Source organism: Episyrphus balteatus, chromosome 1, assembly GCF_945859705.1.
Source record: "Episyrphus balteatus chromosome 1, idEpiBalt1.1, whole genome shotgun sequence".
In the NCBI taxonomy this organism is placed as follows: Eukaryota; Metazoa; Arthropoda; class Insecta; order Diptera; family Syrphidae; genus Episyrphus; species Episyrphus balteatus.
Window position 1 is genome coordinate 160,036,418 of NC_079134.1, and position 27,350 is coordinate 160,063,767.

Genomic DNA, 27,350 nt, shown 5'->3' on the forward strand with positions numbered 1-27,350 from the left:
GAAGAAGAAAAAAAAAAAAACTCAGTCAAGAATGGCTCTTCATTGTACGCCATCTATATTCCTCTGTATATAGTCTCTGCAGTCTTTCAACCCAACCCAAACCCCAACTCGACCGCCTTTTTTCCTTTTGAATTCTTATATACCTTTCAATTATTATCATGGTGGCTTTTTTCCATTGTGTTATTAACAGAAGCAAATGTTTGCATTGCATTATTTTTTGGTGTTGAGGGGAGTCTATAATATGAATTGCATAAAATATAATATAGAAAGAGAGACAATACAAAAAAAAAAAAGGATCACGTGGCTTTGAGAGAGAGAACATACAAAAGAACTGTCATGCGCACTTTGACATCTGTCACTTGTCAAAATTGCATATTCACCACACAATGTATCACTTATTCACCACGAATCAAATTTAACAGTGATTTTTGGTCTAGCAATGTTATGTTGACTACGTTCAAAGTTCAGTTAGAGGAAACATTTGGCGACATTCGGTTGTTAAAAGGACCTTTTATTGAGTTTCTTCCGTTTTCGAGGACTGTCAGAACTGCGGAAAAATTTATTTAAATAAGTTCTAAATCTTCTTACCCATAAATTATGATTAATAATTAAAGGGAAAATGGAGGAAAAAAAAGAGAATAAACCAGACGAGAGAGAGAGATAGAATTAATGTTATTTAATAATCGGGTGTAATTAAGGAAACTCGATTATTGTGGCTTTAGTAAAAAAAAAAAACTGATGCGGTTTTGGTTATTGTACATCAGCATAACGGGCGTTAAGAATTAACTAGCCCCCCCGGGGGGTTGCATAAATTAAAAGAGGAGGCACTTACACTCTGTACCACCTTACTAATAAGTACAATCGATAGCGGGTATAATTTGATTAGACGGAAAATATATTTTATTTTTAGTTTTTTTTTGTTTTGCTGTGTATTTGCTTTTTTCAAATCGAATTGACTTGGAATTTTGTGTAAAAACATGAGTTGTGTCACAGAGAATTTGTGTTTATTTAAATAAAAACATAAATTCCAATCCATTAATCAATATCGTGGTTAAAAAAGCTTAACCAAGGCTAGACCAAAGTGTGACCATTGATAGACCACCATTATTGATAGTTCCCCGGAGTATAAAAATCATTGTGGAACCCCCTCAAAATTTATCTGGACCTGGATTTGGACAAAATATTCTCATCAAAATGGCAAGGTAAGTGTGTAGTCATTGCGGGTGTTGTTATAGAAGCCCAATAGAACTTTTAAAGGGTTGCATAGAATTCGTTTATATGGCTTCGTTCAAGGGGGGACGATGACAGTTTATATTTTTCTTTTGCCTGAAACGTGTGATATACAAATTGACTGATGTCAGAGAGACGACTTCTGTCAGAGTTCTAAGTACGTTCGTTGGTGGTTTGTCCCAGGGTTGCATTAGTGTGCCTTCTTTGTTTATTTTTTTTTTCTTTTTCTTTAATGAAAGATGGGAGTTTTTGGTCGCACACCCTCACTTTTTGTCCAAGGGGATGTTTATTGCTTAAGGGGTTGGTTGCGACATAATCATTTCCTGAAACTGCCTTTTCTTATATTATACATATTTTTTTTTCGGCTTCGTCAGTATTTTTTTTTTGACTTGTGGGTATTTTTTTTATTTCATTCGATACTAAGTAAAAAAAGAAGGCAGAAAGACCTAAGCTTTTTAATGCCCAAATGGGTATTAGAAAATGGGGTGTAAGGATTGGTCGGTTATTGATGTTGTTGTTGTGTGCCTACCTACCTAGAAATAATATGTAACATGGATTAGTAGCTAGTACCTTTAACCAAACATATATGTATATTTTTTTTTGAACCTACAGTACCTACTCGTGCCTACTCGTGTACAACGACTTCTATATGAAGCTTATTGCTATGAAAGGTGTAACAAATTGCTCAATGGAATGGAAATAGGAAGTCTACCTATATTTTGTGTTATTATACACAGAGAAACGACAGACTTTTACCAGGGATATGTACTTACATGTAGGAAGAAGAGGTTATAGTTGAATGCGAGTATAACGTTAAAAAGTTCATCACGAGTTAAAGTCTTTTAGTTTTAGGAATTATAACCAGGTTTTTTTTTTTTTTTTTTTTGAGGATTAGAATTAAGCTTTGAACGAACATAGAGGGATGAAGAGAACGTTATGAGAAGTTGACTTTAAAGTCTCATTATAATACCTACTGTTGGTTAGGAGCAAAATAAATGAAGCATGGTAATTTTTTTTTATATTGAGTTTAGAAATGTATCCTAAAGGCATAAGGAAGTGTAAGCTCTTTTTGGAATATAACCTTAATCTGCATCATTTAATGGAATTAATAAAAGAATTTTTTGCTTCCGGATGCGTGTTGGTAGTAGGGACAAAAAAATTTGTTCTTTGATCTGGAGACTAAATGGATTAGGAGGGGTTTATTGTAGTTAATCCATCGAAAAGCTGTTGATTTGGGTTGATTATAAGATTGATTAAGAAATATTTAGCATTGAGGAAATGTTATTCTGAAATTGGTCATCATTGAAAGTAGTATACCTACAAAGTTTTTAATTGAATAATTGATTTATTGATAACTATCTAGGTATTTGGAGTATTTTCTGATGACTTTAATCAGGAAATAAAGAAATATATTTTTAACAAAATCCTGAGGATTTAGACATTTTTTTTTTTTTTAGATTGGGAGGTTTTACTTTTTTTTTCAAAAAGATAGAAGGAGAAATAACATCTTGTATCCCCTTCTAGCTCATTGAATTTCGAAAAGAGTCTAGTCTCAAAAGTCCAAAATTAAAAATGATGTTTCGAAAAAAAAATCCTTTATATTGTGAGCTCTTCAATAGGACCAAAATATCTAAAAAGTATCTAAAAAGATAAATTTTCATAAAAAAGGCTGCTAGAATTTTAATATTCCAAGCAACTTTTAATATAAAAGCAAAAACGTGCGACGCAGTCGTGCATTTTATTTTATAAATCGATTACAGCGGAGTTGAGAAATGGTAGATATTTGTTTCGAAAACCATTATCATTTAAATAGCTATATGACCCTTTTTAAACGTCTAAATTTCTCCCAAGCGACCGACGTGTTCAATTTTAATTTTTGTGTGTGTACAAGCTCTAAATAATAGATATATATCTATTATTTTAGTACACATAAATAAAAAACTAAGTTTTAAAAAATATTTTTTGCATTTCTAAGAAAATTGAAATTGTTATTTTTTTTAATAAAATCAATTTTCCAAAAATGAGCGGTGATTGTTTTTTTTTATTTGGTTTAAGGCTGATTGATTTTATTACTATCAAATGGTCAACATTTTTTTTTTTTTTTTTTTCAAAAAATGCCTCTTAAAAAAAGAACTCTAATTAGATACTTTTGTCGGAACTCATATTCGTTGCAAATGTTTTGATGTTTGATGTTTAAAAAACAATATGTTTTTATTTTTACATTATTTAACAAAATTTTAACATGAAAAGTTTAAAAAATTGAACTTTTAGAGCAAATTCATGCAACCCATACGTGCGATTTATTTTACTTTGATATAAGTCTGTCTGTCTAAGGAGGTACAGCCTATTAATGGATGGGTTTGATTCTCTTTAAAAAAAATTGAATAAATACATTTTTGGATGCTTGATTTTTTTTTGAAAAACTAAATTTTTAAAAACCCAAAATTGTTTTTTTTTTTTTGAAATTTTAGTTATAAGTCCGAATATTTTCCTTCTTTTATGTAACAAATTTGTACACAAAAAGTTTTAAAATGTAAGCGACTTGAATTCTTAGAATAATTTCGTGGGTCTGGTAATTCTGTCTGTCTGCACATGTCCTGTATACCTAGAGCTACAGCCTGGGGAGATTTTCTTCAAAATTTGTAATTAACAGTGATTGATTTTTTTAGGACCAAAATTAAAGCAAATAGAATTTTTTTTCATGAACGATTTTGATTAAATTTTTATTTTTTACTAATAAACTTATCTTATCTTAGGTAAAAAACTTTTTTGCTATAGTATATTAGAACTAAATTTTTTAAAATAATAATTGTAATATTAAAAAAAAAAAATATTTTTTTTTTGAAAAATCGATTTTTTGAAAAACAAAGTTGATGAACATTTGAAAAATTTCTTTATTCAGGGTCTATTAAAATTTTCTTAATAATGGCGTACCAACGTTTTGTTTAATGTTAGAAAATTTCTGTACAAAAAAAAATCTCTTTTTATACTAGAAATAAAATGGCTAAAAAAATAATGCTACAGTATATTGTTCAGATTATCAAAAAATTCCTATTAACATTAAAAAAAAAAAAGAAACACATAACCATGAAACATTCTAAAAATCCTCATCTAAGGTCAACGTTCAATTAATTCTTTTACAATTGCGAAAAAAAACAAATGTCATTCTATTACTTTCAACAGCATTTCAAAGCTATGATGAATCCCTATAGACTTTATAGTAGACTATAAAACGGATTACTCTAATGGATTAGTAAAATAAAATAAAAAAAAAAGTTCTTGAATTACCTACTTCATTCTATAATATCCCTATCATCAACAATATCAACTTCGCTTTGATGATGATGTCGTTTCTCGTTTTCTATTGAATTCAATATACCTATCCCCAGAAAAAAAACGCACGGGTTGAATGTCCACATTTTATGCACACCAAAGCTATACTCGTAAAGCCTCTCAACACCTCGGTTTTTATTTTTGTATATTCTCCATTATTTCAAAGCCCTGCCCTGTATAAAGTCAATATAAAGAGATGTCTACTCGTAGCCATAGTTAGTAGCGCAAGTGATTAGCCATAATGACCCTTTACTGTGTGGACGCCTATAATAAACGTTTAGCCTCTAAATTCGACTAAGCCCTAACCTTTGGCTTTACTCTTTTGGATTTTATATATACCTACTCGTCGTAGTAGTAATAGAAGAAGAGGATATATTCCGTAAGCTTTATGCAAATCCACTTGTCCTCTCATTTGGAAAATGAAAACATGAATGTGACGAGAATCGAAAACAAATATAAAGAAAGACATACCTAAACTTCCACCCTATGTCCCCCCAAAAAGCTACAGATTCAGGACACAGAGGACCACCAGACGAGTGCCCTCTTTATATTCAAATGGATTTTTTTCATCGTACCGAATAGACTGGACTATTTTTCGTAATTCTAGACTTTATATATATCGAAAGGATAATGCTCAAGCTCATGTACAGAAAAAAGAAAGTCTAGCTCTCTCAGAGGTCAGAGAAAGAAAATTAATTACCAAAGGTTTTTCTCCTGTCAAGTCTTTAGTTTCTGCTTCAATTTACCCTTGAGAAAGGTAGTAGAATAGACGACAAAAGACACAGAAGCTTAGCACCACATTTTCAAAGTACTTTAGTGTAATCCTTTTAGTTGATAGTAACATGCAATAATGCAATTGGAAACTTTTTATTTTTTTTTTTTTAATTTAACCTTAGAGAAAATACCTACTCTTCGTTGCTATATCGTAAGTGTTAAGAGCAAGGGATTGTAAAAGGTATACAAATACAAAAGTGTTGTATATATTCAGGGTAGGTTTCTGGTTTCACAATATCCAACAGATAGTTGTTGTTGAAGAAGAAAATTGCTATTGGAATGGGAATAACAATTTTCGTAACACATGACTCTTAAAAACCAAACAAACAAATCAATTGAAAGGATTCTATGGATTTGGAGAAGCTATATGGACTGCGATGGAAAACAAAACAGTTTTTTAATCGATTCTTGAGAATTTATTTTTAAATGAGATTTAAAGAAGTTTTAATACCTTGGACAAAAAAAAACTTGTTGAAGAAAATTTACGTTGAATATTTAAATTCTTGGATGATTTTCAACGGATTCAAGTCATTGTTGTTTTGAAATAGTCTTGTTTGCTGATTTCAAACTTCAATCAAAATTTAAATTGACTTTTGGATAAAAATGTAAAAACAATAAATATAATCTATACACTGAGGGGAAAAAAAAACAACTTAAAATGAACGAAAACCACTTTGATTTAACTATTTTTCGGAATTATTTGCAGATGATAATTTCAAAATCAAAGTAGAATGACATTTGTTTTAAGTGGTTGGTTTTTAACCCTCTGTAAGCACACCTCTTTTTTGTGACGTGATAGGCATACGGGTGCGAATTTGGTTTATACTATTTCATGTCACTAGAACTTATTTCGGTCAAAATATTTTATAGAGAATCAAGTATGAAATTGATGTAGAATATTCCGAGGAATTCGAATATTGTGTTCAAAATTCCGAAACAAAATATTTTTACCCTTATAAAGAGACTTTTTTGTGACCACTTTTTTGAAAAATCCTAATTTTTTACTTGCTCAATAGGGCAAGTATTGGTTTCGTGTCGAAAAAAAAATTTGAGGTTTTAGTCAAAACCAACATTACGATGATGGAGAATTCCAAAAAAGTGGGTCCCGCAATTCCGTCTGTGCGTCTGTACGTCCATTTCCACAGCCTAAACGCGTAGATGGATTTTCTTCAAATTTGGTACAGATGATTTTTATAGAATTTTGAAAATTGGTTTTTTTTGGTTTCTTTATATCTCGCTTAGAAAGTGTACCTCCCATACAAATTTTTCAATTTAACCAAATAACTCGGAAACGGCTCTAACGATTTTGATTAAACTTTGCAGACATAATATTCAAAGCTATTGCAATAAAACTGCTTTTTTATTTTTTCCAAAAAAAAAGTCAAATAAAAAAAATTTTGTTTTTTCATATTAAAAAAATTTGCCCTAAATGTCGGCTCTTCCCCTACCTCAACAAAATTTCTTAAAAAGTTAAGTAAACTAACATAAAAATGCTTTGAACTGCAAGAGCAAGTACGTGCGACCCCATTCGTGCATTTTATTTATTTTTGCCCTGCCAAATTCGCACCCGTGTGCCGACAGAGGGTTAATTATAAAATATCAATAAATGAATGTTGTTTTTACTTGTTTAGATTGAATTGATTTTCCAAAACGAATTCCACTCTATTGCGAATTCATTCCTGCAAATTCACCTGTTTGCAAATCAAATTCACCCTCTGAAACCAGATATTCTCAATTTGTTTGAGATTTGGACTGTAGACAAATCAACCTAATACATCAAATTTATTTTCTTCGAAGTAATTTTTGATCTTAAAAATTCAAATACGCTTAAGGCTTAAAAATTCAAACTAGTCGTAAAGCTTGATACTAGGCCAAATTATAATTTTTGGTTGTATGGCAAGGAGCATTAAATGTACAATTTCCACCACAAAACTCCAGTGCAGCGTACTCCAATACGTTTTCCTGAACTCTAGTTAAGTTAACTTCTGCAGTGACTTTCTATTCTGGGAGCAGCATTCTACCTTTTTTATCTCCAAAGAAACATCCCCAGTACATCAAAATTTCAGATCTGGGGTGTATCTCTTAAAACGCTTTCAGAGCTCAATCTTTCAATTGGTTCTCTTTGTATAACAATCCCCCCATCTTTAACTTCGATTCATTAAAAAAGACATCATTGTTTCTCACGTCTTGAGCCCAATCAAGATGTTCCTGAACTAAGATGAATGTTTTTTTTTCTAACTCTTGTTTTAAAATCTGGCTTTCACAAGCTTGACAAACTTACAAATTTCTTGCAGCTCGACGCAGCTAATTTTTAAGATCCATCAAAGTCTTGAACCGATGCATGCCTACGACTGTACAGAACAAAAAAACGATTTTCCACCGGTCTAGTCTTTTTTGGCCTCCCTGAGCCATTATTGATGCTGGTAGTCGTGGGCTTACGATATTTTTTAAATAATTTCATACTGCAGTTTTTTTTGAAGTGAAAACTTCTTTAGTATCGTAGTGATTTGAAACAAGATGAAACGAAAAAGCGACACGAAAAATCAATTGATCGTAACTTTTTTGTTTTAATAGATAGATGAATGAAATTTATACAGTAAATAGGTAATTAAAAAAATATGATTGTGCAAAATTTCAATTAATTTCATATTCAAAATTCTGAGATAACGGTGAAAAGATGTTCTTTTTCTAAACACGTTATATCTTTTGATCTAGAGCACATAACAAATTTAACTTTAATACGCATGCTGATAATATTACCTTTCGTTTTATATATATCACACATAACGGTACGTGCTCTACAAGTTATATAATCTTTAATTGAAAAACTTGAAAAATACCTCAAAACACCTGTGAAGATTTGTTGCCGATGACCAGCCAGCAGTAGAGGAAGTACCGTAATCTCAGTTTGAAATTTCGACATGGTTGGCTCTAAAAAATTCTTACTTTTTTTTGTGGGCATGGTAGAAATATGATTGAAGAGTCTTATAAAAGGTGAAATAATAATGATATCAAATTTATTATAGGTTGTCTTTTAAAAAATGGATTTAATGGCGTTAGAAGAGAAAAGAGATTGATTTCTTTACTTTTTTTATGAAAACTAATTGGGTTAAAAAATTGGTTTTTGTAGATGTTGTATAGACATGGTCGATATAAATATTTTGAGCTGAAACAATAAGCTTTCAGTTGGTATAAAATTTATTGTAGGTTGTCATATAAAAAAAGTGATGGCATAAAAAAAAGTTATATTTTTTCGATTTTTTTTAAATGATTTTTGAGGAACGGAGTTACGAATAACAAAGTTACGCGCGACAGAGTTACGGCCGTCAAAGTTACGCGAAACCGAAGTTACGAAAAACTAGAGTTACGAATTCTAAAGTCATGTTAAGCTATGACATGTGATTTTTGGGTTGGCAACAATTTCGAGGAACGATATGGAATTATGGAAACATAAATAAGAGAATATCGATTCTCATTAGTTATTTTAATAGATTTTAAAGAAAATGATTGTGGTTTAATCTTTTTATTCAAAAAACAACCCCATTCCTTGTTTATTTATTTGACGCATAATAAGTTAAAAATCAAACAAAAACTCCACCTAATAAAAAGAATTCTAATATACCTATATATTGGCCATATGGACAGGTCTTTTGTGTCATATTTACATATGTACCTGCCCAACTATCAGAATTTTATGTTTTTTTTTTGGTTCGTTAGAAGATTGTCACCATAATTGCTATTGTCAACTATAGTTGATGTATATTAAAATTTAATAATTGAGTTTAAAAAGACAACTAATTTCAGTATTTATCATCAATTAATACCTGACAATTGCAGTAAGGATGACCTATCCAATCAAAATTTTACAAGATTAAATAACAACCATTTTCGCTTTACTCATTTAATCTCTTGTTTGTGTTTCCATAATTCCATATCGTTCCTCGCAATTGTTGCCAACCTAAAAATCACATATCATAGCTTAACATGACTTTAGAATTCGTAACTCTAGTTTTTCGTAACTTCGGTTTCGCGTAACTTTGACGCTCGTAACTCTGTCGCCCGTAACTCTGGTATTCGTAACTTCGTCGGTTTCCCATTTTTGAGGTTTCACTTCAACCACGTGTGAATTGCACACATGATTTTTTTATTAACATCCAATATCTTTGAAATTTCACGTATTGTCAAATTGTGACGTAACATCTATAAAATTCTGACTTTGCACTTAGAACAGATTTTACCCATTTTTTTTTTCACTAAATTACTTCGGCTCATTTTGGACTGTCATCACGATGCACTTCTTATTCATAACAACGTGTAATTATTTATGCACATCAAATCTCATGAATTCCAAGAACTGGGTACAAAATTGTCTGACCAAAATTTTTCACAGTAGATATGTTCCTAATCAGTGAAAAGTTCGGGACGTAATTAAGAGAATTTCTTCTTAGTGTCCTTAGTTTGATTAAGAAGTAAATATTTACATAATTGATAAATCGGACAAAATCATCGATGCCATTTAGAAAGATCTTATTTGATCTTGGGGTGTGTGCGTGTGTCTCAAGCTTATGACAAAATATATGTATGTCAAGGCTACAAAATCAAAATTTAAGAAAGTTCTGCCTAAAACAGACTATACTGTTTATAATGAATATTTTTAAATAAGAATTTTTACAGAAGGAAACGGTGCATGGTTAGATTGTAAGGAAATATTTCATATTTGATGGAGTACCACAAGGTAGTCTCCTTAGTCATATTTAGTTCTTTTTGACTACACGCTTTATATGTTTCATACGCTTTTATAGCTTCGTTATAATTTTTCCAATGTGGATACAAACAAATGTTTAGAGAATTAATCAAATTTTTCAGTTGGCATAGTTTGGAGACAGAGATATAAGTCTAAAATATACACGTGTAAGACTTTTGTTTGTTTTTTTTTTGTAAGGATAAAAGTAGAACAAAAGCAAAGTAGCATTTAACCTCATTTCTATGCACTAAATAAAACTAACTATTCTATAGATGTTTTTAAGTGTCAATTCCTACCTTGACAACAACAAAAAATTCTACGTAAATATGTATATGAACCCCACCTTAGATGAAAAATAATTGAGATCCAATTTAAGAAGTAACCTTCGTGTGAATAACAAACAAACACACATTCTTCGTTCTCCTTAAAAAACAAAAAAATAAATTAAAAAAAAAAATACTTAAAACAATCCTTCTTTGTACAAAAGTGCAGGTACAGGTAAAGGTACCTACATCTTATATACACAGGTACTATAAGGAATTCATTCCAACATAGTACATATAACACATTTCCACTTGACGTCAACAAAATTTTATAAAATATTCAAGAACTCATCATGTTTCAGAGAGAGAGAGAGAGAGAGAAAGCAGAAGAAAACACAAAACATTCGTCGTCGTTGACGTTAAAGTAGTTTTGTCGTCATCGTGTCATATATGCAGTTAGTTTGTCGTCGTGAGAAAAAGGAAGTTGTTTAAAAACTACACAACCCTTATATTTGCTACAGCTAAAACTACTACAACCCCCTCCAATTCTAATCCCATACCATCCACTATGTGCAGCACCCAAGTTGGCACACACCATCAAAAATTCCACTTCAGGCTGTATTTTTTTTTTTTTTTGTTTTTTTTTTTGTAGAAAATCTAGAATAAGCGCATATAAATATTTAAACTTTCTCGAAAAGTCAAGTGGTTAATGTTCATGTTGATTACAGAGTTGCTATATAAAAAAAAGGATAATGGGTAAAGTTGAGGTCGCACATACTCACTCTGTGATATAGTACAAATCTTCAAACTCTGTATCAAAAAAAGAGGACGGAAATAACGAAAGAGTAAGTTCCACGTTGGGCGCCATTTTAGTTGAAATTGATTTCTATGAACCATTCAGCTATAAAACTATAAAAGTTCTTTTGTAAACTCAATTGATATTCCGGGTAATAGAAAATCCCCAAAAATTTAAATTGTGGCTTAGATGGCTCAATGACCCTAAGTTTTATTCGAAGATGAATGGGAGCGATTTAAACACGAACCCAATACTTTATCCCAATATAATACTGGTACCTTTGAACAAGTATAAAAATAAAAATACAGTCACACAAAAAAAGGAAATAACAACAAAAAAAGAAGAAATCCCCTTTGGGGAAATACTTCAAGACATACAAAAAGAAGAAGAAAGAAGCTCAGGGAATTGTGGGTATTTTTGAAAAACAGGAAACATTCGAAGAGGATTATCCATGGTTCCTTGATTTTTTTTTTTTTCTGATGATGAGGAGGGTGATATAACGGTGACGTTCTGCATATGTATAATGTAAGCTCGTGAGACTTTAAAGTGTTAAGAGTTGGGGGACGAAAGTTGTTTTTTTTTTTTTTTTTTTTATTTAACTTTAGCTCCCCGTAATGATGCTGATTTCGCCCTCTCTTTAAGTCAATGCTTAAAAAGGAGGGTGAATAGTATTCCATTTTTTTATTTTTCTTTTTTTTTGTTATTTTGATATTTTGTGTAATTTTATCGTGCTTGCGGTTGGTGGTTTTTTATTTTATTTTTTTTTTTTTATTAATTTACAGAGGGTGTGGAAGAAAATCTCTTCTGGTTGTTAATGTAAGCAGAATTCACTTAACTTTAAGTTTTGGGATAAAAGTTAACTTTGGGCTGTTCAGTTCATGATAATATAACAACAGAAAAAAAAAGAGAAAGTTTTGAGAGTGATAAATGTATGTTTAAGTAACAAGGGTATTTTTTTTTGTTCTCTCTCTTTGAAATAATGTATAAAGTAACTGGAGTAGAATAATTGGTAGACATATTTCTTTCTATGAAAAAATGTTGATATTTATTGACATGTCTTGGAGTATGAAGAATGGAAGTTTTCAAAACTTGAAACAAAGTTTCAGTAAACAAAATAGAAATCTGGTGAATGTCTACGAAGTTTCAGAAGTTTTGGTGTTATTCTGACAGTTACAAAGATTTTGTAATAATTTAACATAAAATTGCGGTAACACTTAAACAACTAACCCAGTTCACAGAAACTCACTTTTTCCACATTGTCTGTCAGTGTTTTATTTGAAGTGTTGTCAGACTTGTATTCATACGTTACACGTGCTTTACCAATTTCAGCCTATTTAACTTGATTGTAATTGCTATAAGGCACGTACACAGAGAAAAATATGACCCGCTAAAAACTAACAGATTGCCATATTGTTTTACCGTCCATACATTTCATAAGGAAATCTTATTAAAATCAACGATTAATAAGGTTTTTTTAAGGAGATTTCTTATTATTTTTATAGAGAAAATCTTATTAAAATTTGACTGAAAAGTTGATTTTTTTTGCAAGTTAGCACTTGAACAAAAATCGCGATCAATATTTTCATGGCAGGTTGGTTCAGGTGGTAAGGTGTGCGACTAATGATTTGAAGTCTCCAGTTCGATTCCCAGCCTGGTCATCGTTTTTTTTTTTTATTTTTTTGCAGATTTTAAAACAATAAGGAAAACCCGATTATTTTAATAAGGTTTCCTTCTTGGATGAAAACCATAGATAAATCTTATTGTTTTTGTTCTATTTTATGTGGTCTATTTTTCTCTGTGTAGGACTTTGTTTCGTGTCCTTTTTCGATGACATAAATCATAGACAGAACTGGTAAATAAAAAAAAAATGATCATTTATTTCCAATCAGAAAGATCTTTGGAAATTTTCTGTGTGACAAGTTCTCGAGGTATTGAGACTTACCCATTTTTCAAAATGGCGGCTGCCCCACAAGACCAATCAATACGCAAAGTGATATTTATACTCAGAAAAAAACCCTCTTCAATGTTGCATCCCAACTTATCTGACGTCACAACTTTTTTCCTATCCCCTGCATTTGACTCCTTAAATTAACTGAACTATTAGAACGCTTTGTTGGTTAAGTACCTTTTTCCTCTATTCGGGGCTGCACACTGAAAGAACAGAGAATCAATTTAGCAATGATTTAGACGAAGAACAAGCTAAAAATTTCAAGGCTTTTTCCGATCTTTGTAGTACAGGTAAAATAGGCATTTAAAAAAAGAATTGTTACACTCATGAAACTTGTCAAAAAGTTTGCTTTTAGGATAAGAACCAAGTACATAAAAAGTCTATAAAAAAAAGTTAGGTGGAAGGGTGTTTTTTCGCGGACAAGAGGGAGGATGTGAAGGTCAAAAATATACTGAACAAAATTGTTTGTCGAATATAATCATATGACATATGTTTTCAAGGTATTTTTTGATGCTGAATCTAATGACATACAAATAAAGTCAATACGATTGCTCTAAGAAAAGTTATTGCCGATTAAAAACAAGGTAGCTTGTTTTTTGACTTCAACAAGTAAAATATAACCGAAACCCATGTGAAAAAAACATGCTTCACTGATTAAATTCGGGATGAAGGTTTAAGATAAAATAGGGACAAAGGATTCATAAAGTTCTTAAAATTATTTTTATTGAAAGGGTGTTTTTTGATGGGTTAAGTTGTGTGTGAGGAAGGTGTCATAAAAGCTGACTTAAATTTTATTAATTTTTAAAACTTGGTGTAGGGGAAAGTGGCCTAAAATGGCACCCCAAGGTAAAATGGCCCCCTTGCCCCCTGAAATCATAGAATCGAAAATAATTAGAAAGTTTTATGAACGCAATTCTTTAGTTTATCTGGCAAAACCAACATATACGAAATTTCAGCAACTTCAAGCCATTATTTGAAACTTGACAGGTCAAACTGTTTCTATCCACCTCAAAAAGTACACTCGTTAAAATTTTGTAAATTTTTTTTTGCAAAAAAAAGTATAAAAAATATTGTATTTTGGAAAAAGAAGTTAATGTATGTACGCATGAAGTATTTCTTATTAATTTACTGAAATAAGTTGGATTAAAACGATTTTAAATTTTTTTGGTGCAAAAATTAAATTGAAAAAACTCAAAATGGGCAAAATGGCCTACTTAGTGCTCGGGTAAAATGGCATACCTATTTCACATGTCAATTTAAATTTTTTTTCACATTTGCATTTTTTTAAAGTGAAAATAGTTGCTATTTATGAACGATGTACAAAGTGGAAGTCCTGGACTGAGGAAAGCCCTTGATTCCGTCTAAAACCTGGAAAAAAGCATCAAAAACATTCAAAGTTCCAAAAACTACAAAAATGAGACGAGCAACCAACATGAACTGGGTTTTGAGTGACACGTAGAAAGATTTGGGATGATTTAGTACCACTTGTTCCAAGAAAATGGAAAAGGAGCCCTTTGACTCAATTTTGCATTTAAAATCACGTATGTTTGGACAGTGTGCCATTTTACCCGGGTAAATCTGATCAGTGAAATTTGTAGACGTCTTGAAAATTAAAAAAATTAAATACTTTTTGGAACTTTTTTAACTCGCAAATGAAAAAAAATGTGAGAGTAATATATTAAACTTTGAAAAGTAGCATTTAAGTTTTAATGCTGCTGTTTTTCGAGATATAGGACATTTTCCTTAGGGGGGCCATTTTAGGCCACCTTCCCCTATATGTTTTGGTTGGTATAAGAATTAAGAATCTATAAAGTTTACAAAATTATCTTGAGTGAAAGGGTGTTTGTTTTTTTTTAAGAAATGATGAAATTCGGAATTAGTACCACAAAAACTAGGAAATGATTGTTACACAAATGAAAATTGGTAAAAATTTATCATTTATAACAGAAACCAAGAATCCGAACAGTCTATAAAGGGTTGAAGGGTGTTTTTTTGGGAAATAGAGAAAAATCCGCACTAAGTCCGATAAAATCAGTGGTATAAATGGTACCCTTACGAAATTCATTAAATATGTTCTCTTTCAAATGGGAATTACGAATAATGTAAGTCTATAATTTTTTTTTATGTGAAAGGGTGTTTTTTTTTAGAAGTAAAGAAAATATGGGTATATTTGAACAAGTGTGTAATATACTAAAGTAATATTAGTGGTACCCTATTGAAATTTAGCAATTATGTTACTTTTAAGATAAGAAACAAGAATCTAAAGTGTCTATAAAAATATCATGGTCAAAAGGGTGTTTTTTTGAGTGGAAACAAAAAAGATAGGTCACCCTTATGAAATTTGGTAAAAGCATTGATTTTGACATAGAAAGCAAGAATAAAAAAAATTTTGGTGAAAGGGTGTTTTTTTCGAAGAGACAGTAAAATCTGCAAAAAGCCAATGATTCGCGTAAAATGAATCATTGGCTTTTTGGGACCAATTGCAGATTTTACTGTCTCTTCGAAAAAACACCCTTTCACCAAAATTTTTTAACATTAAATAATCTTATACAAATTTAAAAAAAATATAAATAATAGACAAATACACAAAAACTGTTTCTAAATGATTTTGATCACCAAACGAAGTATGGCATTTGGTTTCTGGTATAATAACCAAAGCGCTGGAAATTTCGAGATGCGAATTATAAAAAAGGTGAACTTTGTTTTATGATAAATATTTAATACTCAAAAAATGTTGGTCTGTCATTTATCGGTTTTTAAAACAAAGTGTTTTCTTCAACACCAAAAGTAGTATACTACAAACTTTTAATGAAATTGTTGCGATCTCGTAAAAACGACTGTGGGTAGACCCATTTTTCCATAATGCATTGTTATATTAAGAGCACTATAAAGCATTTTGGTACAACGCGACATATTTTTTGGAACAACTTTTATTAATTATGAATAGTGATTATGTTAACTTTTTTTGTAAGACATGTGCAAATATGTATAATTGGTGTTAAGAAAAAAAGTATTAACGGGTTCCGTTAACGCTTTTTTTGGGATATATTAGATCGGATCAAATAGAAACTATAACTTTTCTTATTAGAACAAATATTATATTTTTAAATGCAGTCTATTATTTGAATCGTTAAATGAGTAAAAATATTGATTTAGAACTAGGTATTTTGTTTAAAACTAAAAATTTCTGCAACTCAAATTTTCAACCTCTATGATTTTGGCGCATAAGAACTTTTCTTCATTTTTGCTTTACCGAGAGATGAACTCAAGAGGCTTAATGGACAAGTTTTAATGAATTATGAAGTATAATACAAAAGAAAATCCAACTCATTGTGCTGATATGCTATCATTCCAACAAAACAATTGAAATTCAACCACTTGACCGACTTTTGCGTCGATTTATCCGTCTTAAAGTTTTCGCCTCAATTCCACCAGAAAAAACACTCTCAGCCAGCGAACACTGAATTAACTTCCTTTGTTTATTGCTAATGTCTTATCACTGTCAGTCACTTAACTTAACAATTAGTAATAAAATGAAAATTTCATCTCTTAGCTTGTCGGTCGGCGTCGTCGTCGGATTGCAGAAAGGATTTCAGCTATACACAACACATAACATTCTTATAGTTAACTATGCCAGTCCAACCATTTCTCTATTGTCTTTGTCAGTTAGGGTGGTATAAAGTGAGTCAAACATTAAATTAAAATTAACTCCTATAAGAAGTTAACCTAGCTAATTGCTCTGACGGTTAGTTTGCTTGCTTTTTTTTTCTTGTAATTTTTTTCATCCTTCGAGATGTTATCCGTTCAATTTCCTTTAAAAAACCACAAGAAAAAGGAGCAAGGATTAATGGGACTTTTTTCCATCTCATGCAACACATAGCAAAAACAAATAAGAAAAAGAAAAAAAATACGACAACTTACGTAAAAAGGAAGGAACGAATTAGATTTTTCTTTGTTTTAGATGGAAGGATAGAAATGGAGATGACATAACCCTTAAGGGAGTTCAACTCTACCACACTGTTCCTAGTCTTCGTATATTATAACACAGCCTGTTTCTCAGCCTTATAGCCTAACTATAAAAAGGGTTAAAGAAATGGCAGCAAAATTAAATGGGATTAAAATGCGAAAGGATTGCCTTGAGGGATGCGATAATGAAGTTTTCATTTAAGGAAAAGAAAAACTATGTCAAGAAGTCGGAATGTTTTTTTGGTTTTATATTATTTTAGCTTCACCAGAGAAGACAGGGAGTGTGATAGGGGAAAAGGGTTAATAAATTTTGATAGAAGATTTAGATTTTCGTCCTCTAACAAAAAAAAAGGTGACCCTAAAGGGTTCTTGTTCTATACTTCATGGTTATTAAGATTAATAGTTTTGATGAGGATATAATTTTTTTTTAAACATTTTTTGATTGACAAAACTTAACAAAAATGATTTGAGCTTTTTATCTTTAAGGTAAATTGATGCTCACGACGTCAACTTTAGTGGGTTTTATCTGTGAATCTATCACTTGTTAGGGAGCATTAAAAGTTTTTTTCGAGACATAATTAATGATAAAAATGTAGGTACCCATTGTGTTATTATCTGCCTTAAAATATAATCTTTACAATGAAAAGCAGCCAGTTTTAAATATTATTTCTGACAAGTTGTGAGATTTTGAGAAAAACAAGAAATCCTTGAAAAGTTCTACATTTTTTTTGCTTAAACTTTGTTTTTTTTTTTATGCAAAACAATCTCTAGAAGTTACCTTGAAAATTTGAATTGAGTTTCTTTTTAATTGATTGCATTCGACTTGCGATATTTTAAAATAGATATTCAAAGAAAAGAATTCGAATTAAGTTGAGATTCTCAGAGAAAAAGTTAAGATAACTATGAAAAAAATATGTCCCCATAGAGTTCCTAAAATAACTTACATCTTACAAAAAAGTTTCACGTATTGCATTATTAAAATATATCCATTTATATAATATAAAGTGCATATTGCATAGACTAAGTTTTTATTCAAACCAAATGAATTGAAATAACGAATTATACTTAGAAAAATAAATCATAACGAAATTTGTACATACATATATAGCTCAAGGATATAGAAAATTCGTGAAAAAATTATTTCCCTCATAATTTAAAATCTTCTTTTTGTTATACAACCTTCATAGACTAACATTCCTAAACTAGTAGTAGAGAGGATTGTGATATCTTTAAAGGATCTCATATTTTCTTAAGAAATCTTATTTTTCTCTCATTTGCATCACATCACAGTCATTCCATAACTACATTCACTATACCTACCTTTGGCAATGAATATTATTTCATTTTACTCAGAAATTCTTCAAATTATTACGCAAGAACCCATTTTATGTTTATACATAATATTTGAACAATTTTCTTTATTTATTTCCTTAAATAGATCCTTTATTTATCTATGAATAGAAATTCCATGTTTATTTTTTATGAAATGTTTGTGACGTTCACTTGTCTTTTTCTTTACGGAGTTCAGAATGCCTTTAGAAACAATTATAAAACTTACTTGATATTTGAAAAATTTACAAGAAAATGATAAAAAGTTTTGGAAGAATTCAAAACTCTCCATGAACCTCAAAATACCACTCTTGTACACCAAGTGGTCAAATTATTGGAATTTCCTAATAGTTCTATACATATGTTTTTAAAAATGTAAAAACGTCGTATATTTATTTTTTTTTGGATTAAGTTCTTGTATTGAACAATTAATTGAACACATAAAATTACTAATCAAAATATATCATTCATTTTAATGTAATTTGCTATTTTAGAGATACCTTTAGTTAAAATATTACTCAAAGCTAAAACAACGGTTTTTGAAATAGTTTTGTTTTTTTTTAATTTTGCCATCTTGGACACTTTTTCAACAGGCAGATATATCTCATTCCTAGGAATAAAACTATCTGCTTCTTTCAAAGACGAATAAAAATTATTCTATGGAATAATCTCAAAAAAAATATTGTGTCAATTGTCAAAGCTGTTTTGAAAGGATTTTGATAAAAAATACAGGGGAACACAAGAAAACAAAAACAATTATCACTGGTCTGCAAGGAAATCCTCCTTTAAATAAAACTATACTTTTCTAAAGGATTTTTGTATGCTGATTCTGAATCCGAAGTCAGAATTGACCTAGCACGTCACGTTTTTTTTAGATATTTCCGTTAGAAAATCTCAAAAACCCATTTTTTTTTTGCTGTTTTCGAAGAAATATTTTGGCATAATGTAATCTTTTTCAATTAAAATTGTTACGGTTTATGAAAGAACTTATTTTTTTCTTTCAAATTCAGTTTTAGTCTTCTCAATCTTCTCCGAGATATCTTAATTTAAGTAAGTTTAGTAGGTTTGGCATATCTTACCTCTTACCATAAAGAAACTGATCTCTAAAAATTAATACAATGGTCGGAAAAAGTATTTTGACAAAATTAACATTTTTCTAACTGATGCGAATAATCTGTAATGGTTATATATAAAATTAGGAAGTTGACGGTTATTTAATAAGTATATTATGGTGAATCTCATGATGGTCAATGTCAGTCATATAGTTGGTATTGTGCTTCGAGGCTGCATTTTTTGTAAACAAAATGCTTATTTTTGAGGGAAAAAACTATTTTGACAACCGTTCTTTTTCAATGTTGGTAAGGTAAGGTAATGCATTTTACGTGTTTCAAGCACGCATAAAACTGACAGACTTGTTAAGGCTCCGATTTGTAAAAAAGTGGGCAAAACGGCGGAACTTAGCATTGAAATTAGTGCATCTTCTGTTGCAAGTCATAATTTCGGTGTGTCTGTTAAAAAATCTGTGGAGAACTGAATTTATCACGGGAAACTAAAAATTACCAAATATGAAAACACAAAAATATAATTATGCAATTATACTATTCAAAATTTACCATAAATGCACAAAAAATGAAAAAATGCACTAAAAAAAATAGACGCATTTTGAAGAATTCACTTCAAATCGGGGATTGACTCCAAAAAGTCTGAAATGCCATTCTTTCATCAAAAACTTTGTTAGCAAAAGTACCCTTTGCATTGAGCTCGAAGAAGACAATTTTACCATGTTTATGGGAAGATAATACAGTATTTATCTCATAAAGCAAAAATCGAAAAAAAATTGAATTCTCAAAGGGACATGTTGTTGTGCTTTTCGCTTCTGGAACAAACATGACCAAAATTATACGGAGCTTCGACAGTTCCTTTACGTTTCCCGGATCATTGAGATAGAAATTTGTGAGAATGTGGTCAAAAAAACTTTGTTTTTGAATGAAAGAAGCATACCAAAATGCGTCTATTTTTTTTAAGTGCATTTTTTTCATTTTTTGTCCATTTATGGTAAATTTTGAATACATAGTATAATTGTATAATTATATTTTTGTGTTTTCATATTTGGTAATTTTTAGTTTCCCGTGATAAATTCAGTTCTCCACAGACTTGCAACAGAAGATGCACTAATTTCAATGCTAAGTTCCGCCGTTTTGCCCACTTTTTTACAAATCGGAGCCTTAACAGATCTGTCAGTTTTATGAGTGCTTGAAACACGTAAAATGCATTACCTTACCTTACCAACATTGAAAAGGAACGTTTGTCATAATACTTTTTTCCCTCAAAAATAAGCATTTTGTATACAAAAAATGCAGCCTCGAAGCACAATACCAACTATATGACTGACATTGACCATCATGAGATTCACCATAATATACTTATTAAATAACCGTCAACTTCCTAATTTTATATTTAACCATTACAGATTATTCGCATCAGTTAGAAAAATGTTCATCTTGTCAAAATACTTTTTCCGACTGTTGTATATCTTTCTCCCTAGAACAAAAGTATACTTTTCTAATGGACTTTAGTGTCCTGATTTTGAATCCGAACTCAAAAAATGTCGGTCAGCTCTGGTTTTTGTGATACTTTAATGAATATCTTAAAATCCTGACGTGATAGAATTTTTTTGACTTCGGATTCTAACTCAGCACATCAAAAACTATAAGAAAAGTATACTTTTGTTTCTTGGAGAAACAAATCTGAAGCTTTACAAGGCAGTTTATCGAATGGTTTATTACAAATAAGATATTTCTAAATAGAAAAATAGTTTATAAAATTACAAAACACGTAAAAATTTTGTTTAATGTATTTTATTATGGTTTTCTTTACATATTTGACTTTTTAAATATAATGGGCATTGATATTTTACATTTTCCTTAATTAAGGTGCTTTTGTTCATGTAGGATTTACTAAAAAGTGAAGAATTTCGAAATGTCTGCTTTTTTTGTCAATCAGTATTTTAAAATATGAGTAAACATTAATATAAAAAGACATATTTGGTGTCAATCGATAGGTCATATAATGAAAAATAAGTCCACCAAATTTGAGCTCAATGCGACAAATAGTTTTAATTTTATACAAGTTCAAATGAATTTAAAAGGGTGATTTTTTTAGAAACTACCCACATTTTTCAAAAATAATTTTTACAAAAATGGTACCTGATAGTATTTTTCTGAAACCAGATTTAGATTCAGGAAAGTCTAATCTTTCATAATATCAAAAAAAATTGAAGGAGAAAACAAAAAGTTAAATATTGCAGACCAGTGTTATGAATAAAAATGACGTTTAATTTTGAATATTATTGAATTTGACAAATTTTTTTTGCTTTTCTGTAGAATAAATTATCCTTGATTAAAAAAATTCAATGTTGTTATCTGATTGTTAATGAGCCTAATAACTTTTTTGCTGAACAGTTAACTGACTGTTTATTAGAAGATTGAAAAATCGGCTCTTAATAAAATTGAAACGCAAGAAAAAATTATTTTTAATTTTTTTTCGAAAATATTTATTTACTCAGTTAAAAAATATCAATTTCGTTGTTTTCATGATATTCATGTTTTTTTTGACTGAACATTGTTTAAAAAAAATTCTAAAGTTTTTTCTGGATGATGAAACAATAACTACGACGAATGAACAAGTGTCTTAAAAACGTTATTTTATGCATTTGTGAATTGGAACGAAAGCCATTTTTTATGAATTTCTTTCCTTCAAACTTAAGGAATTAGACAAATTTAGAAAAAAAAAATTCAACCAACCGCTATAATATCCCTACATGTTTGTCTTTTAAAACCTTCAAGTGACTGATCCGGAAAAGGCATAAACTTTCAAAAATTTCTCAAGTCATTAGCATAAACAAAATCTCCAAAGCATTACTGGAAAAGTCAAATTAATTAATTAGTTTTATGTATAATTTTTTCTGAGTCCGAATTCTTCGAAGAATTTCCATGGTTCTAATGGTTGAGAATTTTCACAAACTTCACTTTGATTAGCTATTCTCTTGAACGTAGGTATATTCATTATATGTATACCTAATATAGTTTGTAGATTTCAAAATCAAGGTTATAAGAGTTATAAAGTATTTTACTTAGGTATAACTTGTCGAAATTCTACAAGTGTCTATGAAATGACAATTTTTCTCAGAAAAACAAATTAATTTATTAATCGACCTGTGGAAGATATACAATATCCACTAAAAACCACTTATATCATTGAATACAAAATTCCGTGAATTATTTCACATTGAAGAAAAATAAAGAATATTGAATCAAAGAACGAAAACTTATCTCGTTGAAATAATTTTTATATAATAAAATAGTTCAAAGCTTAAAGATAATAAATGGAAATCGTAGTCTGTTCCGGTATCATGCATTGAATAATGATGATGATGAATTCTCATTCCGTTGCTGTACTCGTCCTTCCATCAGTCCGTGCCGTCGTCGGTCGTTTTTCTTCCACCAACATAATTGAAATCAAAAACAGATTTCGAAAAAAAAAAATTCATTGAATTCATTGATCCACTTTCTGCACGATACTCACAAAAGGAATCACATTAACCACATTTCTAGGTCTCTTTTTTTTATGTATTTTATACCCAAAAAATATATACGAAAATCGAGGAAAAAAAAATATTTGAAATTAATTCAATTCCAACTCGAAGGATATCTCCCCCCTTTTGCCAATGCATTCGTTTATCGATAAGTTTTTTGAATTGAATAGTCCAGAGAGGTAATGTTGTCTTTATGGGTAGTCGAGTTGGGTTTTATTCCCTTATCATTTTGTTAAAAATTTAAATATCACAAGAAGAGTCTATTGTTCATTGCTTTCAACTGCATATTAACCTCCCCCTCCCCCCCTTTTTTACTCTTTGTGTGCCCTTTAACTCCTTTAATCATCATGTTTCGGAATTTATAAATATAACTTAGCGTTTTATATTTTTATTTTTTTTTTTACATATTTAACCGGATTTTAGGAATGTGAGCATGTATGTTCCTTCATAACTTCTATACAACAAATCACAACTCAACATATGATACATCGTTCGAAGCGTCTCGCTATGCCGTTGGTTATAAGCTATAAGGTGTTCTTTAATATGGCGCCTTCTTAAAACAAAAGTTCTGAACTAAAAATTTTGTAAATTTTCCTTAAATATCTTAGATCAAAAACTAAAACCAGATTAATTCATGGGTTTTTCTTTGATGTGTACAAAAATGAAGAATGTAATGAAGAGGCCGCCATTTTGGATTGGTACAGTAGCCATTTTGCTTTCCAACTGAATAGTTTAATAATTCGAAAATTTCAGTATTTTGTCTGGTCTGTGAATTCAAAAACTCGAAATTTGTAACAATATCCCTCAGACTATTCCTGAGTTCTTGTATATTTTATATGCGAAGTGGTGACGGTGATAAATTCCATTCCATAACAACAACAAAAACCATAAAACCCAGCCAGTCGAAATAAAATAAATAATATTCCTTTGATTACCCCAAGACCATTTTAAGTTTGGGTCTCTCTTCTCGCTCGCCAAAAATTCCTATTTATTTATACAAAAATGAAAGGGATTTTCCAAGAAAATTTATAAAGTTTTGATTTATAATTTCATTTGTCATTATTTAAACATCAAAAATACGACTTTATGTATACTTTTGTGTGTCATCTTTGTGGGTATAATTTAAAGGCAAAAACCCACAATATTTATCGATAAAATTATATCCTTAAAAAGTCTAGAAGGAGTTGAGAGTTAGATTTAATTTTATTTTATATCATTTTCATCATCAGCGTGTTTGAGGGGAGGAATTACTTTTACCTAATGTATTTGATTCTATCAGGACTCAGGAGCTTTTCCTTTTCTCAGTAAGAAAAACGAAAAAAAAAAAAAAAAAATAAGAAGAAAGGAGCTCGTTTCGCATTAATGACACGGAAAAACGTCTTCCGCTTGAATTGATAGACACTTTACAGTGGCACTTCGCGTGTTGTTACATCTTCAAAATTTCGTTATTTTATTTAAAAAAAAAATTGTGTGAAAAGATGGAGGAGGGAGAGTTAAATTTTACGCACGTAAAATTTTTAACTTGGGTTGAGCCCCCCTCTTAAAAAAAAAAATGGCAAATTGAAAAAGGAAAAAGGATTTCTTTCTTTTTTTTTGTTTGTTGTTGTTGTTTATAGCTATGTCACTCTTCTTTTTAAGAGGGTTAAAATGTTAAACGTTAAACAAAAAGATGAGAGGATTCCTAAGAATTAAATGTAATGGAAAACCAGCGCAGGTTTTTTTTTTTTTTTTGTTTTGTTTTCCTAGGAGAAAGGAAAATTAATGGCTAAATGACTTGTAATTATTTAAATTTAAGTATTTTTTTTATATCTTGTTTTTGAGTAAAAAAATAAGAAAGGTGTATCCTTTGAGATATTTTTCTTAATTTTTATGGAAAATTTTTAATTAAAAATTTTTTTTTGGTGAAGGAAAAAGGCATATTTTTCTTTGTTTAATTGTTTAAGAAAAGTTGGGGAATTCAAATGAAAATTTATTTTTTATGGTACGTTTTTCCGAAGTTCGAAGGTGGATCTTTGACTAACTCAGTTATATTAAGATGCACTTACAATCAGTCAGCACTCAGCAGTCTTTATTTCTAGTTACATAAAGCAAAGTTACTTGAGGTCATTCTCTAATGGAACACTAGGGCGTTCGTTATTTTTGAATCAAGTTCCTAAGTGGAAAAACTGTTTCTAAATAATAAAAAAAAAAATTCTCTAATTTTTTCAGATTTTTATTTTGACACTAGATGGCGCCCCAAAAGGGTTAAAGTTTTTTCTCATTTGAAATAGGTATGTGTTGACTTATGAGGCCATTTTTTTTAGATATAGATTTAAAACAAACATTTTTGATGAGGTTCTTTTCTACATTAAACAACGTTTTCAAAAAAGTATAAACCATTTTTCTAGCACCAGGCGGTTCAGTCAGGGCTTGCTTTTGTAATATCAATAAGCCCTTATCCACAAAGCAAGCCCTGTTGACACTGTTGAAAGTCTTCAAACAGTCAATAAACAACAGATTAAGTGGTGGTCGATATTTAATGCACTACTCGATTATGATTTACAGGGTGTTGATGTGATCAATGCTGCAGTCTTGTGCTTGCTCAACACGAAATAAGGCCTCCAAGCTCTGCTAAAATTTTTGTTGTTCGTTAGTGATTTGATCGGAGTCTAATTTCTTCTTTTAATAGGAAATTTATTGCTTTGGTCACTAACTATCAGTTGAACATTCGTCAAAAACACAGTTTAGAACTGAAGAAAAATACTCCTTCCATCTACTGAGCTGGTCCCCATTCGAACTTAGCAGAGTATCGTCAATAACTTTCACCTTGGGTGTTCTTGTTTGGACCTCTAAAGAACTTTTAAATGTCAACGGTCTAAGTACCTATTTCATCTTCACATGTGAAATGTCAAATGTCATTTCAATGTTGATTGTCACATTCAAATGCCATTCGTGAGAACATTCTAAATGGCTCTGTTCACACCTTAATTATACTCAAAATACATTTCGATATCAGTTAGTTCTTATAAAAAGTAGAAATTCTAGTTCCTAGAATATGTCACCTACTCTACAATTGTACGTCAATGCAAAGGTAATTGTAAAATACGCAACAATTCTTAGAATCACTTTTCCATTTATAACAAAAGCATTGTTATGTCTTTGATTATGCAATTGACTTTTATAGTTGTAAATTTTCAGAGTTGAAGAACTATTCTAATTAGCGACATTCGTCGAATAATTACGGACATTATTCAGAAATATAATAATAAAACAAAACGTCTAACTATCCTTTTTTTAATTATTTCCAACTTATTGTTCTGCTTTTTTTTTCTTTTTTTTTCAACATTAAACACGGGATTAATATAAAAATACCACCTCTCTAACATACCTCATAATTTTATATATCATATCCTATCTAGAGAAACTCATTTCAATGGTTGAAAAGCTTTCATGAGAAATGAAATTCATAAAATATTATACCAACATACCAAGCTTATAATATCCAAGGACATGCCATACATGCACGAGCAGAGAAGCCTAACATTCTTCTTCTAAAGCAGCTGTCTTTCCTAAGAATTAAAATAAAGGTTCTCAATTGGATGTATTAACTTGCTGGAATTTTGTTTGTTAATCTTATAGGATCAAAAGCTTCTATAGGCTCTCTTAAGGAAAGTCACTGTGCGACGAACGAAAAAAATGTAATCGATTTTTTTTTCATTAGAAGTTATCGATTTATAAATATCAAATCAGGCAACCAATTTTATGACAGTTCAGAATTTGACATCTCAAAGAAAATATAATTAAGGCCAGACCACATGTGATTTGAGTCATATCCAAACTTGTGTGATAATTTTTTTTGACTAAATTGTCAACGCCAGTGAAAAAAAATGCCAAACGTCAACGTTCGGGTGTGGAGTTTTTTCACACCAAAACGCTTCTGCGGCGTTTTTTGTCGCCGCCGGTTTTCGTTGGTGTAGGACAGCCTTTCCCGAACCAACGATGCAGAACTACATATAAACACGAGGATGAAGGCGTCTTCTTGGTGTGGAAGCTAAAATTTGACACCTGAACGCGAGACTGTTGCACCTAGAGATTAGCGATGGATTGAAATGGTTTTTAGTTTGCTTAAGTGGACTTTTCCCGTATCGATTTCAAGTCAACCGGTTTTATTTACTGCGTGTTGAATGGTTGCATCGCGAATTGCGACCTGTCAAATTTACAGTTTCTCCTCAGGGCGAATCCCGCCATTAGTGAAAAAGAATGAAAATCAGAGACGCTGTCTTTTAAAAATTGGTCGTCTTTCAGACAAGTTCTCAAATTCTTTGCAATTTGATATTTAAATGGAACAGCCCTTCTATATGTCAAAATCTTTTGTTTCCAGAATCCATTACATA

At 30.4% G+C, this 27,350-nt stretch overlaps 1 protein-coding gene across 1 annotated transcript in view; it reads left to right on the top strand.

The window, feature by feature from the left end:
• The first annotated feature begins 488 nt into the window (after positions 1-488).
• Positions 489-27,350, top strand: part of LOC129907123 (probable serine/threonine-protein kinase DDB_G0282963) — a 165,180-nt gene continuing 138,318 nt past the window's right edge. Inside the window, exon 1 of the mRNA XM_055983191.1 lies at positions 489-1,202. The gene's annotated coding sequence lies outside the window, so the exon portion shown is untranslated. The remainder of the gene's footprint in view (positions 1,203-27,350) is intronic.